At 33.4% G+C, this 18,805-nt stretch overlaps 1 long non-coding RNA gene across 1 annotated transcript; it reads left to right on the top strand.

Annotated features, from left to right (window-relative positions):
• The first annotated feature begins 4,839 nt into the window (after nucleotides 1-4,839).
• LOC149229435 (uncharacterized) lies at nucleotides 4,840-11,284 on the top strand. The gene is made up of 4 exons (XR_016247285.1): nucleotides 4,840-5,127; nucleotides 6,628-6,934; nucleotides 9,255-9,322; nucleotides 9,430-11,284. It is a non-coding gene; the product is annotated as an uncharacterized LOC149229435 (long non-coding RNA).
• Nucleotides 11,285-18,805: the final 7,521 nt, after the last annotated feature.

Genomic DNA, 18,805 nt, shown 5'->3' with positions numbered 1-18,805 from the left:
CAGCTGGAGCACGCCAAAAACTATTGAACTACTCCTTGTGTAACGTGCGCATTTGTCAACCGTGAAATTGTCATCTTCCTTAACAACTGTCGAATTGGCATATTTGTTTTAGGACGATGAATCTGCAAGAGTGTCGTGAGGATGAACCTCATAATAAAAAACCTATCGGCTTAAATATAAATTATAAATAACATAAATTTCAAAAATAGTGATAGTTATCCTTATATCAATAGGGTAGAAATTATAAAGTAAATAAGGGAAGAAATTACTTTTAAAAATAGTTATCATTTATTAACGTATAGAAATGAATTATAAAATATGTAAATAGCTTTTAGCTATTAGTTTACAAACTCTTGGCCTTTCTACACATTTTGATTAGTTAGACTCTCTAACTTTATGCAAATTTATCTTTATTTTATACCATAATGATAATATTTAATTAAATTTTTCACTATTACAAAATGCAATTAGAAAATGAACAATAAAATTAGATATATAGGAACATAGTCCAATAAAATTATTAATAATTTGAATTTAAAATAAATCATACCATATAAATTTAGCATAATTTGAATTATTCCAAGCCTTCACAAACAAGTTTCAAAATAACATAAAAGCTAAACAAAAAAATCTAATAAAAATTCATATAATAATAATAAAATATCACCAAAATTAATTTTTCCTACATGGAAATATTTTTTTATTACTAACTAAATTTTGTACTTCTCCACTTTAGCTTATATATATAAAATTTTCTTAAATTCCCATTTTCTACCAACAAAATTTCTTCTCACTAATAATTCAATTAGATCTTAAACTTTTTTTCTAACTAATAACTCAACTAGATCTCAAGACTCATTATTGTCTAGGAAAAATATTTCTCAGAACATAGTATTCTTCCAAAAATTACCATCATCCAAATCCATTACCTCTAAAAGCTCTTTGATTATCATCAATATTAAATACAAAAATACTAGAATGAAATCAAATCAAATATACATTTTTTTTTGTTACCATGGTATTCTTGTTGTTCCCCTTCATGTTTTTTTTAAGTCATATCCATTATCATTCATATCAAAATCATATTTATTTAGCTATCTTTCCCTTGATACGATTTTCTATTTAGGAATATTTTTAACCTCTCTATAGGACATCCAACCTAGAAACTTCTTAGTTATCAAGTTTTAAAGTTTAAATATAGCTGCAATGTTCCCGATAAGTGCAAATAATTGTGTAAATAAATCTTCCGTCGCTCAGAAGACAAAAACTATGAATAAATCTTATCCTTGGAGTATCTTTGTACCATGAATATGAGTATTATTCCATTGAAGTTGATGGGAGAATGGTTACACATTGAATATAAATTATAAATATTTCAAAAATACAAATAGTTTTTCTTATATATAAATTATATGAGTATATTCCATTGAAGTTGATGGGAGAATGGTCACAAATTTAATATAAATTATAAATAATGTAAATTTCAAAAATATAAATAGTTGTCGTTATATTAATAGGTTAGAAATTATATAGTAAACAAAAGTTACATAGTAACTAGTATTCTACTTAGCTTAAATATAGCTTAATTAAAGTAAAAACAATAGAAATAAAGATTTTATAACAAAAATAAAACAACTAATTAAACACTTTATTGTTGAATGCCATCACCAAAAATTAAGAAATGATATTAACTAATATTATTTATATTAACTTATATACACTTTAATATATATGTGTGTTTATTTTTTATATATATTTGTGTGTTTTATTTTTTATTAATGTATATAATTTTTTATAATTAAATTTGTTGAAATATGTTTTCAATATAATAATAAGTCATCTTAAATGGAAAATATTGAGAAAAAAGTAAAAGTCTCTAAAAAGGAAAAAAATGAAAATGAAATAAAACTAAAGACAAAAAATTAGTAACTAATAGAAATGAAAGTTACTAAACAACCCATAATAAGACCTCAACCAATCACCTTACAAATAAATAGATTTAAATAATAATAAAAATAACACAAATTTATTTCTCAATGTTAAACTATGGATAAGTAACATAAATTTTTAGTCAAAGACAAACTAATGCACAGTCAAAGAACAATTGAATTCATAAGGAAAAAAATTACTTAAATGAACTAAATAACATTATCATTTATTAACATATAGAAATGAATTATAAAATATGTATATAGCTTTTGGCTATTTAATTTACAAACTCTAAGTCTTTCGACACATTTTGATTGGTTGAACTCTCTAACTTTATGTAAATTTGTCTTTATTTTTATACCATGATGATAATATTTAATTAAATTTTTCACTATTACAAAACGCAATTTGAAAATAATAATAAAATTAGGTAGGAATAAAGTAGTTGCAATTTGAATTTAAAGTAAATTGTACTATATAATTTTAGATTAATTTGAGTTAATCCAAGTCTCTAGTAACAAGTGTTACTTTTAAAATAACGTAAAATCTATATTAATAATGTGTAATTTGAGTTAATCCAAGTCTCTAGTAACAAGTTTTAAAATAACGTAAAATCTATATTAATAATGGAAATTTCAAAATAATAGCTAATTATGAAAAGTTTATAGTATATACTCAAAATTATATCACATGTATTAACTTTATACAAGACTTTGTGAATTAAGAAAACTTCTCATTTCTAATAGACTTTGTCAACAAATCTATAGCATTCTTCAAGACTCCATCTTTACTAGTAACACCTTTTTGTCTTCAACCATGTCTCTCATAAAGTTATATTCAACATCAATATAATTTATTTTAAATGATATGCTAGGTCCTTTACCTTACAGTTTGTTGTACAAACCTAGTATCTTAACATATTATTTGTAATTGTACAACCTCTTTACTTGCATGCGTGGTTACATTAATGTAGTTGAAGTGAAACTAGAGCTTATATCTTTCTCATCCAACTAATTGCTTTTATGAATCGGTTAAACACATAACCACTTGTAGATCTTCATTGATCCGAATCTTGAGCCCATTCTACATTACAAAATCTATGTGCATCCAACACTTTGTATTCTCCATGTCTTTCTTGGTAAAAAATTTCATAATGGATAGTGCCACTCAAATACTTGAAAACTTTTTTTCATGGTTTTCCAATGATCCTTCATCAATTTTTATATATACCTAGAATCCCACTTCATGTGCAATGTATAGTCTAAACCATTACATATATAAAACTACCATTAATTCTAGTATAACTGTTTCTCTTTTTATGTCAACATTGATCTACATATAAATTTAAACCTAAGGGAATGAGGACCTTGAATAATTTCCTAACTTGATAATCTCTTTTAAATTCCATGCCTAAAATAAATTTTGCAACACCAAGATATTTCATGTCAAATTTAGAGGACAAATGACATTTGACATCTTTATTCTTTCCTTGTATTTTTCAATTAGAAACATACCATCCACATATAACACCACATAAATAAAGTAATCACTAATTATTTTGAAATACACACTTCGATCAACATTTTTGCTTATCAAACCAAGTCTCAATATATAAGTACCAAACTTTTTATGTCGAATATTTAGAGATTCTTGTAACCCATGCATGCACTAATTGATCTTTCAAATCATCTCTTTCAGCCCCTACACTACAAAACCTTCTAGTTGTTTGATGTAGATTTATTCTTCAAGATTCCCTATGTAGGAATGTTCTATTTAAATTCATTTGTTGTACTTCAAGAAAAAAAGCAGCAATAATAGACAAAATAATCTAATAAAACTTAATTTAATAATAGAAAAAAGAAAATCACCAAAAGGAATTCCATTTACATGGAAATATCCCTTTATTACTAATCAAGATTTGTACTTATCGACTTTACCTTATATCAATTTCTTCTTAAATTCCCATTTTCTACCAATAAGATCTCTTCTAGCTAGTAATTCAACTAGGTCCCAAGCCTCATTATTGTATAAAGAAAATATTTCTTAAAATATGGTATTCTTCCAAAAATTACCTTCATCTAAATCCATTCCTTTCTAATAGCTCTTGGATCATCATCAATATTAAATATTAAAAAAAAAACAAACAAACAAACTAGAATGAAATCAAATCAAATATAATTTTTCGTTACCATGTTCATTGAGCTAATCTCTCCAATACTTGAGTATGAGGTTCTTGGTGTGTTCTTTTGAGTCATATTCATTAACTTTGAAGTCAAAATCTATTTTCTTTAAAGTTTTTGGTGTGTTCTTTTGAATCATATTCACTATCTTTCAAATCAAAATCTATCTTCTTTCCTTATATTTTCTTTCATAGTACTTTCTATTTGGGAACATCTTTAACCTCTCTATAAATGACATCTAACCTAGAAACAACCTTCTGAGTTATCAAGTTCTAAAGTTTAAATATAATTGTAGTGTTCTCAATAAGTGCAAATAATTGTGTAAATTTCTCTTTCACCCTCTTATTCCGCCACTCAAACAACAAAAACTATCAAGAAATCTTCTCTTCGAAGTATCGTTTTACAATGAATATGAATATTATTCCATCAAAGTTAATGCGGAGAATGCTTACAAATTCAATATAAATTATAAATAACATAAGTTTAAAAATATAAATAGTTGTCCTTATATCAATAGGCTAGAAATTATAAAGTAAATAAGGGAAGAAATTACTTAAACAAAGTAGTTAACACTATCGTCTATTAACATATAGAAAATAATTATTATCATATAGAAAATAATTATGCTGTAAGGCGTTTCTTTTTGAAATCAATTCCCCTCTTGCCTACCTGTCCTCATTGTGAACCCCACGGTTATGTGTTAGACAATTCAAAACAACTTAATCTTCTGATCATGAGACGGTAGTTACATAATCGTTGTAAATTAGTTGTAGACTGCAAGCCCTTAATCTCTCTCGCGAAGGAGGAGAACAGAGATGGTAATGGGCCCTTGGGTCACATTAATCTTCGCCCTCAGAGAGATTTGCAGTATGCATAGGGATTAGGGCTTTTTGTTTTTTCAGATTAGTTGAGTTGTGTATTTATAACAATCAAGTGGTGGTGGATGGATTTGATCCCGCAACAAAGGATCATCATCATGAGGACCAGGCAGCTGAGATAGCAGCAGTTCCTAAGCCATGTAAGAGTTCTCTACTGCTTTGCTATACAAGTCTTCTCTGCATTGCTTCTGCTGGCTTGTGCCATCACTGGTGTATCGTCCTATGTTGGTCAGTTTTTTCACCAATTCACTTGTATTTACATAACAAGATAATCAATCGATCTAGAGTATGCTTTGAATGTCCAGTAGACTGTATTTTGCAAGCATGGCACTTGCATTTCTCCTTTACCCATTTGCATATATTGTCCCTCTGTGACCTATTTATAATAACAGAATATCATATTTTTCTTTACGTCCACGGAAAACCATGGAGACCATGTAAGATTTATGAGACTAAGAATTCTCAAAACAGAATTTCATTTATAGTCTTGATGTACTTTATCTCAAAAAGAATGTCTCAACCTGCAATATGTCTCAACAACCTAGCATTTATATTGCCAGGACCTGTTGGCCCTGGTCAGAACCCACCAGACCTTTATCAAAACAATTTTTCTTGCAAAATGCCCATTGCATCTTACTGTTCCCAAATGTGTTTTTCATCCACATAACCTAATTACTATGATCAAATGCTTTGTAACGTTGATTAATGAATAGTTTTCTTTGCTCTGTGGCAATGGATATCCCCATTTAATTCCCACTTCAATTTTATTGCTATCTTAAGCCCAACAACCCTTGCTGGGTGGGTTTAAAAAATTATCTCAGAAGATGGAGTAGTTGGGATAACCATTTGTCTGTGTGAGAGAGAAAAAACATATACCACTAAACTGAAATTTATGGATAGATTTTCTGAAACTGAAATATAGTTACTTAGCTTTTTTCCAATAAGGAAAAAACGTTGTTACCTCAAGGGCTTTGGTATTATCGACTAAAGGTCTGCAAACAGGAAATACATCTGTATTTCTCTTAGAAAACGATTTCTGAAACTTGAACCCTGCAAATGCAAATGAGAATGGACTTCGACTTGGATGTTTTCTCTTTGAAAGTCCAAAATAGAATCCTAATAAAAAAAAAAACCGCACAGATAACCACTATGGAAGCAATCGATACTATTGTTATTATCCACTACGGAAGCAATCGATACTACTGTTATTATCTTCTTCTTCTTGGTAGAATTGGGCTTGTTCAACGAGCAATCTCATAAGCCAAAACATTTCCCACAGAGTCTAGGGTTTGAACCCTGATAGGGTCTGGTGTATCATCCTACGTTGGTCAGTTTTTTCACTAATTCACTTGTCTTTACATAACAAGATAATCAATTGATCCAGAGTATGCTTTGAATGTCTAGTAGACTATATTTTGCAGGCATGGCACTTGCATTTCTCCTTTTCCCATTTGCATATATTGTCCCTCTGTGACCTATTCATAATAACAGAATATCACATTTTTCTTTGCGTCCACTGAAAACCATGGAGACCATGTAAGATTTATGAGACTAAAAATTGAGACCATGTAAAATTTATGAGACTAAGAATTCTCGAAACAAAATTGCATTTATAGTCTTGATGTACTTGTATTTTTCAGGTTTTTGAACGCGCCAGTACATGGAATGGGGCCAGATAAATCATTATAGGAGAAATTCAAGAGCCGAAGCATTCCGAGTTTGGATACAAGGTCGGGAACTGGCCCTGTTATTTTGTTGTGAGACAGATCTATGAACTGAACCAGAGAGAGAATGTCGCCAATCGATGACGGAACTTAGCCCGTGAGATGATTGAAAGAGAGATTGATGTACACCAGGCCGACCCACTGCGTCATTTGGAAAAGATCTGCAAATGTGAATGTCCTCAGATTTGAACATTGACAGGGTCTGGTGTATCATCCTACGTTGGTCAGTTTTTTCCCCAATTCACTTGTCTTTACATAACAAGATAATCAATTGATTCAGAGTACGCTTTGAATGTCTAGTAGACTGTATTTTGCAGGCATGGCACTTGCATTTCTCCTTTTCCCATTTTCATATATTGTCCCTCTGTGACCTATTCATAATAACATAATATCATATTTTTTTTTACATCCATTGAAAACCATGGAGACCATGTAAGATTTATGAGACTAAGAATTAGAGACCATGTAAGATTTACGAGACTAAGAATTCTCAAAATAGAAGTGCATTTATAGTCTTGATGTACTTCATCTCAAAAAGAATGTCTCACCCTGCAATATGTCTCAACAACCTAGCATTTATATTGCCAGGACCTATTGGCCCTGGTCAGAACCCACCCGACCTTTATCAGAGCAATTTTTCTTGCAAAATGCTCATTGCATCTTACTGTTCCCAAATATGTTTTTCATCCATAGAACCTAATTACCATGATCAAATGCTTTGTAACACAACAATTTTTCTTGCAAAATGCTCATTGCATCTTACTGTTCCCAAATGTGTTTTTCATCCATAGAACCTAATTACCATGATCAAATGCTTTGTAACACTGATTAATGAATAGTTTTCTCTGCTCTGTGGCAATGGATCTCCCCATTTAATTCCCACTTCAATTTTTCATGTGAAAAGTTTTGATAGTCAGAAACATTTATTTTTGCACCCAAAACTTTCATTAATTCATTTTCAAACTGGGTTAAGATGAATTTATGATAATCCATACACAAAAATTTCATCATTTCATTATAAATCTGGGTTAAGATGAATTTATGATTATCCATGAATCTGTAAAGCACTTTAAATTTCTAACAATGCATCAATGGTAGTTTGCCAGTTGCCTTTTTTTTGTTTTGAAAGTCTTTTCTATTGACTTAAAAATCATGACTGGGCTAGAGATCATTAATTTCAGAGACTATGGATGACTAATCATGATTTTTCTAACGTTGATATCATGGTCATTAATAGCGCTATCAATCACAAACCCTTGCAGTCTGAAACAAGAAGGACTAGTGAACTTTTCAAAAGATATTAAGGTATAACCTAACTTCGTATTCTCTTCAACTCTTCTATCTACCACTACATTGTTGTTTATTTATGATTTGATCCAATAACATAATTTTTCATTTTTCATGGGTTACAAGAAACAACATTGGATTTGCAGTAGCAACGCCATGAAAATGGAGCCTTGGATTACAAAATTGGAGGAAGGAGGTATTTGAGTGGGCCAAGCTCCTCCCCACCTCGTTGCACCTCTAAATGTGGAAAATGCACACCATGCAAGCCTATTCATGTGCCTGTACCCCAGGAACTCCTGTAACAGCTGAATACTACCCTGAGGCCTAGAGATGCAAATGTGGTAACAAATTATACATGCCCTGATCTTCATGCACATGCAGCTACAACACATATCATTCATGATCACAGCAATATCTCTCTATATATATCTCTAAATCGTTTATATACCCACTTGTAGGGTTTTTCAAGCCCTAAGCAGCTCTCCATGATCTCTCCATGATCTGGTACTAACAGCTTCTCTTGTAACATGCTTGTGTCTTAATTTTAATTATGAGTATAGATCTTTTTGTCTGCGAATACAGAATTGCATTTATAGTCTTGATGTACTTTATCTCAAAAATAATGTCTCAACCTACAATATATGTCAACAACCTGCCATGTCTCAACCTGCAATATGTCTCAACAACCTAGCATTTGTATTGCCAAGACCTATTGGCTGTGGTCAGAACCCACCAGACCTTTATTAGAACAATTTTTCTTGCAAAATGCCCATTGCATCTTACTGTTCCCAAATGTGTTTTTCATCCACAGAACCTAATTACCATGATCAAATACTTTGTAACACTGATTAATGAATAGTTTTCTCTCCTTTGTGGCAAAGGATCTCCCCATTTAATTCCTACTTCAATTTTTCATGTGAAAAGTTTTGATAGTCAGAAATGTTTATTTTTGTACGCAAAACTTTCATTAATTCATTTTCAAACTGGGTTAAGATGAATTTATGATATTCCATACACAAAAACTTCATCATTTCATTTTAAATCTAGGTTAAGATGAATTTATGATTATCCATGAATCTGTAAAGCACTTTGAATTTCTAACAATGCATCAATGGTAGTTTGCTATTTCCTTTTTCTTGTTTTGAAAGTCTTTTATACTGACTTAAAAATCATGACTGAGCCAAAGATCATTAGTGTCAGAGACTATAGATGACTAATCATGATTTTGCTAACATTGATATCGTGGTCATTAACAGAGTTGTCAATCACAAACCCTTGCAGTCTGAAACAAAAAGGACTGGTGAACTTTTCAAAAGATATTAAGGTATTACCTAGCTTCGTTTTCTCTTCAACTCTTCTATCTACCACTACATTACTGTTTATTTATGATTTGATCCAATAACATAATTTTTCATTTTTCATTGGTTATAGGAAACAACATAAATTTGCAGCAGCAACACCATGAAAATGGAGCCTTAGATTACAGAATTGGAGGAAGGAGGTATCTGAGTGGGCCAAGCTCCTCCCCACCTCGTTGCACCTCTAAATGTCTCTAAATGTGGAAAATGCACACCATGCAAGCCTGTTCATGTGCCTGTACCCTCAAGAACTCTTGTAACAGCTGAATACTACCCTGAGGCCTGGAGATGCAAATGTAGTAACAAATTATACATGCCCTGATCTTCAGCACCCAACTGATCTTCATGCACATGCAGCTACAGTACATATCATTCATGATCACAACAATATTTCTCTCTATATATATATCTAAATCGTTTATATACTCGCTTGTAGGGTTTTTCAGGCCCTAAGCAACTCTCCATGATCTGGTACTAACAGCTTCTCTTGTAACGTGCTTGTGTCTTAATTTTAATTATGAGTATAGATCTTTTTGTCTGCGAATTTTATTTCGTGAAGACACAGAGTTATTGTATTATATTTTATTTCCAAACCCAACAAGCTGCCAATGCTTATAATGGCTGATGATCAGGAACATACTAACAGTGTAATCAATGTAGAGGAATTGGGTTATAATGTTCAATATTTAATATTTTTGAAATCAACTTATCGATTTTCTTAGCCTCTGTATCTCGAGATTCGAAAACGAGGCTGGCAATTTTGGCAGGATTGTTGGATGTCTGCAAGAAGACCATTGCCAGTGATGGTATTATAGGCCTATACAGGGGCTTTAGTGTTTCAATTATAGGCATCACTGTATATAGAGGGCTATATTTTGAAATTTATGACACAATGAAACCTGTGATTCTTGTTGGATCCCTCAAGGGAAATTTTCTTGTTAGTTTCATGCTAGGGTGGAGTGTGACAACAATTTCTGGTATTATTGCATATCCTTTTGATACACTTAGATGCAGAATGATGATGACTTCAGGTGAAGCTACTAAATATAGCAACACCATCCATGCTTTTCAACAACTTGTACTCCAAGAGGACATTCGTGCCCTCTTCAGAGGACTAACAACTAATATTATGTTAGGAGTAGCAAAGGCTGGAGTTCTTGCACTATATGATCACCTTTAGCTACTAGTTCTGAGTAAGTTGAACAAGTAAATATTGATATGTAGTGAATACATGGACAGTGTTTGAAAAAATGCCTGAACAGGATGTGGTGTCATGGAATATTATGATTGTTTGATATACAAAAAATGGGTATTATCAGGAGGCATTAAGGCTTTATGGCCAGATGTAATGGACAGCTATAGAGGTGGATCATGTTACCTTTGCCAGTGTACTTGGTGCGTGTGCTGGCCTAGAAGCTCTGCAGCAGGGAAACACAGTGGCTTATAAGATGTTGAGACGAAGCATATCTAATTTGCTTCAGAAGACAGGTGCAACAATGAATGATGTGCATGCATCAAATGACCAAAGTTCTACATTTTAGTTCGTGAAAATCACAATAGGAAAATATTTCAGTTTTGCCATTATTCTTACAGTGGCAAGATTTTGAATTTTAGTTGTTCAAGAAAACTATTTTTAGTATGTAGTATGTAGTACCTATTTTGCAATGCCATATCATGTGAATTGAAGATTCACATTTGGTTTCATACATTTGATGAAAATGGGGGTTTCGTAGACAGAGTATTTGCTCAATAATGTGTAAAGCTTCCCTTGTTTCAAAATCAGAAGTCAACATGAAGGCATTGTCCATTTCAATAATGTTGAGATGAAGCATATCCAATTTGCTTCAGAAGACAGGTGCAACAATGAATGATGTGCATGCATCAAATGACCAAAGTTCTACATTTTAGTTTGTGAAAATCACAATAGGAAAATATGTCAGTCTTGCCATTATTCTTACAGTGGCAAGATTTTGAATTTTAGTTGTTCAAGAAAACTATTTCTAATATGTAGTATGTACTATCTATTTGTGATGATTGTCAATATGAAAAATAATTTGTTTTGCAACGCCATATCATGTGAATTGAATATTCACATTTGGTTTCATACGTTTGATGAAAATGGGGGTTTCATGCTAAGTCAGTCCCTCTATCTTCAGGTAGATAGTATTTTCTCAATAATGTGTAAAGCTTCCCTTGTTTCAAATTTAGAAGTCAACATGAAGGCATTGTCCATTTCTTTAATTTCTCAGTAGCATGTTCATTTCCCAAGTTAATGAAGCTGCCATATTACTCTGCAAATTGTTTTAGCAGATATGGATAATTTAGGCCTTATGATTTTTAAGTCAAAGTTATTTTCACATAAAAAAATCGTTGTTGATATGGCACTGGTTTTCTTCCATCCGTTTTGTCACACTATTTTGTATGAGACGATTTGCAATTAGCATTACAATAATCAGTGCAAGAACAGAGTCCATTCAAGAAACAATGGAAACAATTTGCATCTCTCACAACAATTCCCTTCCCGGTGATCATCAGAATGAGCTTTGTGGGATTGTGGCAACGCCCTCAAACACGAGGTTCTTGGTAATCTGGATAGCTGATCTAGGCATTTGTTGATGATAAAAAATAAACACCAATAAAGAAACAAAATTGCATAAAATTTGGACTTCTTTCTTATGCTATTGTTTCTTATGTCATTTGCATAAAATTTTGACTTCTTTCTTCCATGCTATTGTTTCTTATATCATTGCCTTACGGCGTTTCCTTTGCAACATGTGGTGCAAATGCTAGTTATAAAACATGTACATGGCTTTTGGCTATTTAGTTTACAAAATGTGGGTTTTTTTACGCATTTTGATTAGTTGGAATATCTAACTTTATGTAAATTTTTCTTTATACCATGACGATAATATTTAATTAAAATTTCCATCTACAAAATGCAATTTGAAAATGAACAATAAAATTAAATATCTATGAACAAAGTCCACTAAAAACATTAGTAATTTTAATTTAAAGTAAATTATATTATCTAACTTTAGCATAATTTGAATTAGTCCAAGTCTCTAATAACAAGTTTCAAAATAACATTAAAGCTAGATATTAATAATGGAAATTTCAAAATAATAGCTAATTATGCAAAGATTATAGCACATACGCAAAAGTGTATCACTTGTATTATCTTCATACACAACTTTGTGAATTAAGAAAATTTCTCATTTCTAATAGACTTTGTCAACAAATCTATAGCACTCTTCAACAATCCACCTTCATTAGTAACACCTTTTTGTCTTCAACCATGTCTCTCACAAAGTGGTATTGAACATCAATATACTTTATCTTAAAATGATATGATAGGTCCTTTACCTTACAAATTGTTGTACAAACCCAATATCTTAACACATTCTCTGTAATTGTACAACCTTTTTACTTGCATGAGTGCTACAATAATGTAGCTAAAAGTGAAACTAGAGCTTATATCTTGCTCATCCAACTAATTGCTTCTATGAATCAGTTAAATGTACATAACCACTTGTAGATCTTAATTTATCCAAATCTTGAGGCCATTCTACATTATATAATCCATGTGTATCCAACACTTTGTATTCTCCATGTCTTTCTTGGTAGCAAATTCCATAATGGGTAGTGCCACTCAAATACTTGAATTTTTTTCTCATGGTTTTCCAATGATCCTTCATCATTTTTTATAGAATTTTTTTCATGGTTTTCCAATGATCCTTCGTCATTTTTTATATATACCGAGAATCCAACTTCATGTGCAGTGTATAGTCTAGACCATTACATATATAAAACTACCATTATTTATAGTATACCTTTTTCTCTTCCTATGTCAAAACTAATCTACATACAACTTTAAACCTAAGGGAATGAGGACCTCAAAAAATTTCATAACTTGATAATCTCTTTTAATTTCCATGTCTAAAATAAATTTTGCAACACCAAGATATTTCATGTCAAATTTAGAGGACAATTGACTTTTGACATCCTTACGAATTCCTTGTCTTTCACCTTGTCTTTTTCAACTAGAAACATATCATCCACATATAACACCATGTAAATCAAGTAATCACTAATTTATTTGAAATACACACTTTGATCAACATTTTTTCTTATCAAACCAAGTCTCAATATATAAGTACCAAACTTTCTATGTCAGATATTTAGAGATTATTTTAACCCATGCATGGACTTATTCATCTTGCAAACCAACTCTTTCATCCCCTTCACTAAAAACCTTCTAGTTATTTCATGTAGATTTATTCTTCAAGATTCGCCATGTGGGAATGTTGTACTTAAATTAATTTTCTCTACTTCAAGATCAAAAGCAAAAAAAATAGATAAAATAATCTAATAAAATATAATTTAGTAATTAAAAAAACACCAAAATTAATTCCCTATACATGGGAATATTCTTTTATTACTAACCAAGCTTTGTACTTCTCCAATTTACCTTATACATTAAACTTCTTAAATTCCCATTTTCTGCCAACCAGATCTCTTCCAGGTAGTAATTCAACTAGATCCCAAGCCTCATTATTGTCTAGGGAAAATATTTCTTAAAATATGGTATTCTTCCAAAAATTACCATCATATAAACTTTCCATTTCCTCTCTAATAGCTCTTGGATATATTAGGTACAAAAAACTAGAATGAAGTCAATTCAAGTATACATTTTTTGTTACCATGTCCATTGAGCTAATCTCTCCAATACTTGAGTATGAGGTCCTTTTTTTTCCAATTCATGTTCTTTTGAGTCATATTCATTATCCTTCAAATCAAAATCTATTTTCTTTAGTTATTTTTCCCTTGGTAGGACTTCCTATTTGGAAACATCTTTAACCTCTTTATAGATTAAATCTAATCTAGAAACAACCTTCTTAGTTATCAAGTTCTAAATTTTATAACTTTATTTTACCATATTTATAATCAATAAATATATACCTTTCAATTTTATCATCTAGCCTACTCTTGTCTTCCCTCATAATATTTACATAAGCATCAAACCAAAAATTATAATAACTTTAAGAAAAATATTTTACTAATACATGCTTCGTGTTTGTCTCATCAAGCACTATTAATTAGGGTGATTAATTTACCGAGTAATATGTAGTATCCACTACCTCTACTCAAAATTATTGTCCTAACTTTCCACCACTAAGAATGCTTCTTACCTTTTCCATCAATGTCATATTCATCTTATTTAAAATCCCATTATGTTGAGGGGTGTATGGATTAGTCTTATGCCTTTCTATAATGCACTTCTTACAAAAAAATCTTGAATTTTCAATATCTATGCAACGTTCATAAAAACTCAAATCTAACATGCAAATAGACATACCTTTATCATCTAAAGCTCAAAGGCCCTTGTCTCCAATATGTCCTACTCTTTCATGCCATATCATTTCCTTTTCTCCTGTGGTTATATATTCTTCATTTCCACCCTCAAGGACAATAGAACTATTACACCCATTAGTGATATTAATTCCCAAAATTATTTTGCAGAGTTCTAGTATAATCTCCCCTTGGTATCAACTCTACTCCTTAAACCATTTTTATATTTTCTCTTCTATATATCAAGTTTCTAGCTAACTCTAGAATGTGACATAACCCTCGAGAGAATTATAATCCCTCCATCTTTGAGTATCAACCTGACCTTTCCTCCTCTTGTGATTCCAATTGCCAAATCATCAAGTATGGAAAAAGATCACCTATATCAAAATTTTCATATTCACAAAACCACTCGTTATGAGGAGTCATATAAAAACAAGTACTCAAGTTGATCAATCATATGTCATGATCAAATGTGTTCTTGATGAATCTTAGAAAATATCCCATATTTTCATTGAGGAGGTACTATATTCCATGGAAGGACATAAAATGTATTTCCTTTATCAACACTTACATCTACAATTCTTCTTGTAATGCCTAACTTTATTTTGACAGTGTTGGACCCGCCAACATGTCAGGGGATCTCCCCAGTAAGAAGTCCCAACTAGACCTCAGACCATTTGGTGTAGGAGTCCCAGTAGTGGTTCGTACGGTATCGCCTTGACCGCGGTTGTGTGCAGAGGCAAGCAAGATGTCCCTGTTGGTAGCAAGGGTGTGACATGCGCAACAAGCCAAGGAAGGAGCATGAATGGTTCTAACACACGGAAGGTGAAGAGAGTGTGACCCTTGGAAACTTGTTAAACACACAGCTTGGAAGGGAACACAAGAGCAAAGATGCATCACAAGCCGGAAGGAAAATGAACCAATAATCCAAAGTGATGGTTAGACCAGCAACTCATATCAATAAGATTCATACATACATATACAAAAAGAGTTTATCCATACATCTGTAAGAAAACATATACATATATCATTAGAGTAAACAAGTTAAATGAAATACAATAACAACGTATGCATGAAACATGTTGGCTTTGTTATATTAAGAAGTGAAAGTTCCAATCATGCAGTACAACCATGACCAACCACTAGACCCAATAACAAAACGTTAAAGTTACTTCCGCTTGCTCCTCCAAAGAGATGTACTAGCTCTGCACTATGGAGAAGCCAAGGCTCATTACAGTACTCTCCAAGATTTCTCTAATATATTCCTATCGGAAGCTTGGATGACCAAAAGCCTCTACAATGAGTTATGAGGTACTATATATAGCAAAGGGTGGGGTGACCCTTGCCATTCCCCTTTGTGATTATTCACCTACCCTCATGAGTCTTCAACTACTCTATTACTGTTACATTCAACTATCGACACTTGAACTTCCACTTTACAAGATGTTACATACAATATTCACATGTACCCATGTGAGATGAAATAGGCTTGAGCAATCCATGCAAGACATCAATATGACTTGGAAAACATTGGGAAGACCAACTCTTCAACATCCTCATGATGGTCGATGGTGGCGAACTGATGCAAGCTTGGTAGTCCGCAATGGTGTCCGTGTACTCTATGGTGACATCTTTTTTGAAACAAACTCTTTCCTTTGTTGCATCCGGGTACACTACTTTGGCACCTCTGTCCAACTCGTCTGATAACATGTGCATCATTGTCTTGAGTGCGGTTGGACCAGCGACATATTGATGCATGGTGTCTGCACTAATCGCCAAGTCTGTGTTGGTGGCTATGCGCATGAACTCATCAAAGTACGAGTCCATCTCCTGTCAGACTTGACCCTTTCTCTTTGCCACAGTGAGTTTTCCAATAGATGGGATCACATGTGCGTACACAACAACACCCATGCTTCTGAATACTCATGCATGGGAAGCCTACAAACTAGTGATGAGCTACGGGAGTTCCTCATAGTTCTGGATATGACTCCGGATGTGTGCCTTCAACTCAACTACCATGGGTTTCATCATCTTAGGAAAGTGTAATGGGGCTCCCTTGTATCTCATTGTCCATGTTTGCATGTGGTTGACGGCACTATGCAAGTTTGATAAGATACATGCTCTCCTAGCACATCGTTTCTGCCAAACATTGAGATTGACAACTGCCTTATGCATGGTACCAAATTTGGAATACAATGCCCGCATGACTGTCTCAAGGTATGATACTTCATCCTGTATCACCTTCTTCAACTCTGCTCGGGTAGATGATGTAACCAATTCCCCTCCCTGCTTGGCCGTTTGTAACTCCTTAGTCATTCTCTCATTCTCTGCTATCAAGGAGCGAACACTCGAGCTAGTGGCTTCGGCATATGCTCTAGTATCATTGGTCAATGTTTTTGTATTCTTGCGCATATCATATACGAACACCCGTTCCTCAAACTGTGTAGGAGATGTGTGGACATCTGGAGTAGACACTCTACGAGATTGCACAACTCTATGATGCAACTCGTCGAATGATATGTTGTGCATCTCTTCTTCTAGATTGTCTCTAAGGATCTTAGTATCTCCTTGGTCGCTTAGTACTTTCTCTTCTTCTGGATCCAATGAAGTCATTGGGTCGACCTCTTGGTGGTAAGGCATGAGATCAATGTCTTAGTCTAACTCTGACTGCTCCATCTTCTTATCCATCTACTCAAGTGCTCGTTAAATCTCTTGAGTAAAGTCATGCTCCTACGACTGCTCACCATGTATGATTTCATCAAATTTTTCATGTTGCACCCCCTGTTGTGCCTATCCCTATTGCGCTTCCTTCTCCTGTCTGCGCAGCTCCTGTTCATTCCGGAGTTTCTCCTTTAACTCAGGAAACTCATTCATTGTTTCCTCCATCCTCTATTTATCTCTCTACCTTTGCGCATTTCTCTTGTTGTGTTGTCACCTCTTCGCCTCTATTTCCAAAGATTCTTTCTCCACAAGTGGGCCTTCTCTAAAATTGCAGCTTTGTTCTGCCTCTGCACTGTCAACAATCTTCCTCTTGCCTTTGTCACCTACAGGTATGTTACCCTCTATTGTTGGTGCTCTCCTAGATGCTGCTTCGCGTTGCTTTGCAAACCATTCCACAGCGATGTCGACTGGTTCATTAGGCCTGGAGAAGTTGTGAAAATATCTCCATGGGTATTCCTCAGCCTAATCACATGCTCCGTGGATCCAAGGGAATTTCACTCTCACACAGTGATCCTTCACAAAGCAATGCGGGTTGTACAGATTAAATCTTCTGGTGTCAAAAGTAAATATTTTGAACTCTTTTGTCTCGACATCTGCATGCTTGAGATTTTGTATCTCGTATAACCTGATCTGCAATGAAAGAGTGCTCCAGGGTGCCTTCTTCTTCCGATGTAGTCTAGCTAACAGTCCTGCCAAGATGTGGTATGACACTTCTTGCATGATGAGCTTGTCCATGGAAAACTTCGGTAAAACATGCAGAGGCTTCTCTGCATTGTACATCCGTATGAAGGTGCCAAAAGGTGAGGCATACCAATCTGCTATGTCAATCAGTGCCTCCATTGTTGCCTTCGACATGCAAGGTGGATCCTACTCAAATATCATCTTGTACACCGGGGTGACAAAATGGTTTGACAACTGTGTGATGACTCCTCGGAAGCTGCATTTGGAAAACAGTTTGCAATAAGTGTTCACAGAGGTTTCCGCTGATGTCCATGCCCACTTCAAGCCCAGGAATTCATGATGGCCATAGATTGCATACAAGATGTATGCAGACATGTAGATTTCTACTTGTTGACCTCTGGGCAGCTGCTGAGATACTATTACCTGTTCCTTCAGCCTGTGAGCCAACATGTCAGACCAGTTGCATGTTTTTCCTTCACTAGCCAGTTGGTCCAACGTGATCACCCAACTCTGTGGGAAGGTATCCGTGCTCTCTTGGCCGTACAAGTGACATGAAAAGATGACCAAGTACTGATATGCCTTCTGCAATATCTTCATCTTGTAAATCTAGTTGGGTCTCATCCTACACTTGGTTGGCTCCTTCACCCATTTCTTCAAGATATCCCTAGAGTTTACATTATTGATGGATATGTTGAAGG

The sequence above is a fragment of the Pinus tabuliformis genome, chromosome J, assembly GCF_031772625.1.
Source record: "Pinus tabuliformis cultivar Carrire ecotype Pingquan chromosome J, CPIR1, whole genome shotgun sequence".
In the NCBI taxonomy this organism is placed as follows: Eukaryota; Viridiplantae; Streptophyta; class Pinopsida; order Pinales; family Pinaceae; genus Pinus; species Pinus tabuliformis.
The sequence above is the reverse complement of the archived record's forward strand: the minus strand, read 5'-3'. Positions and strand labels throughout refer to the sequence as shown.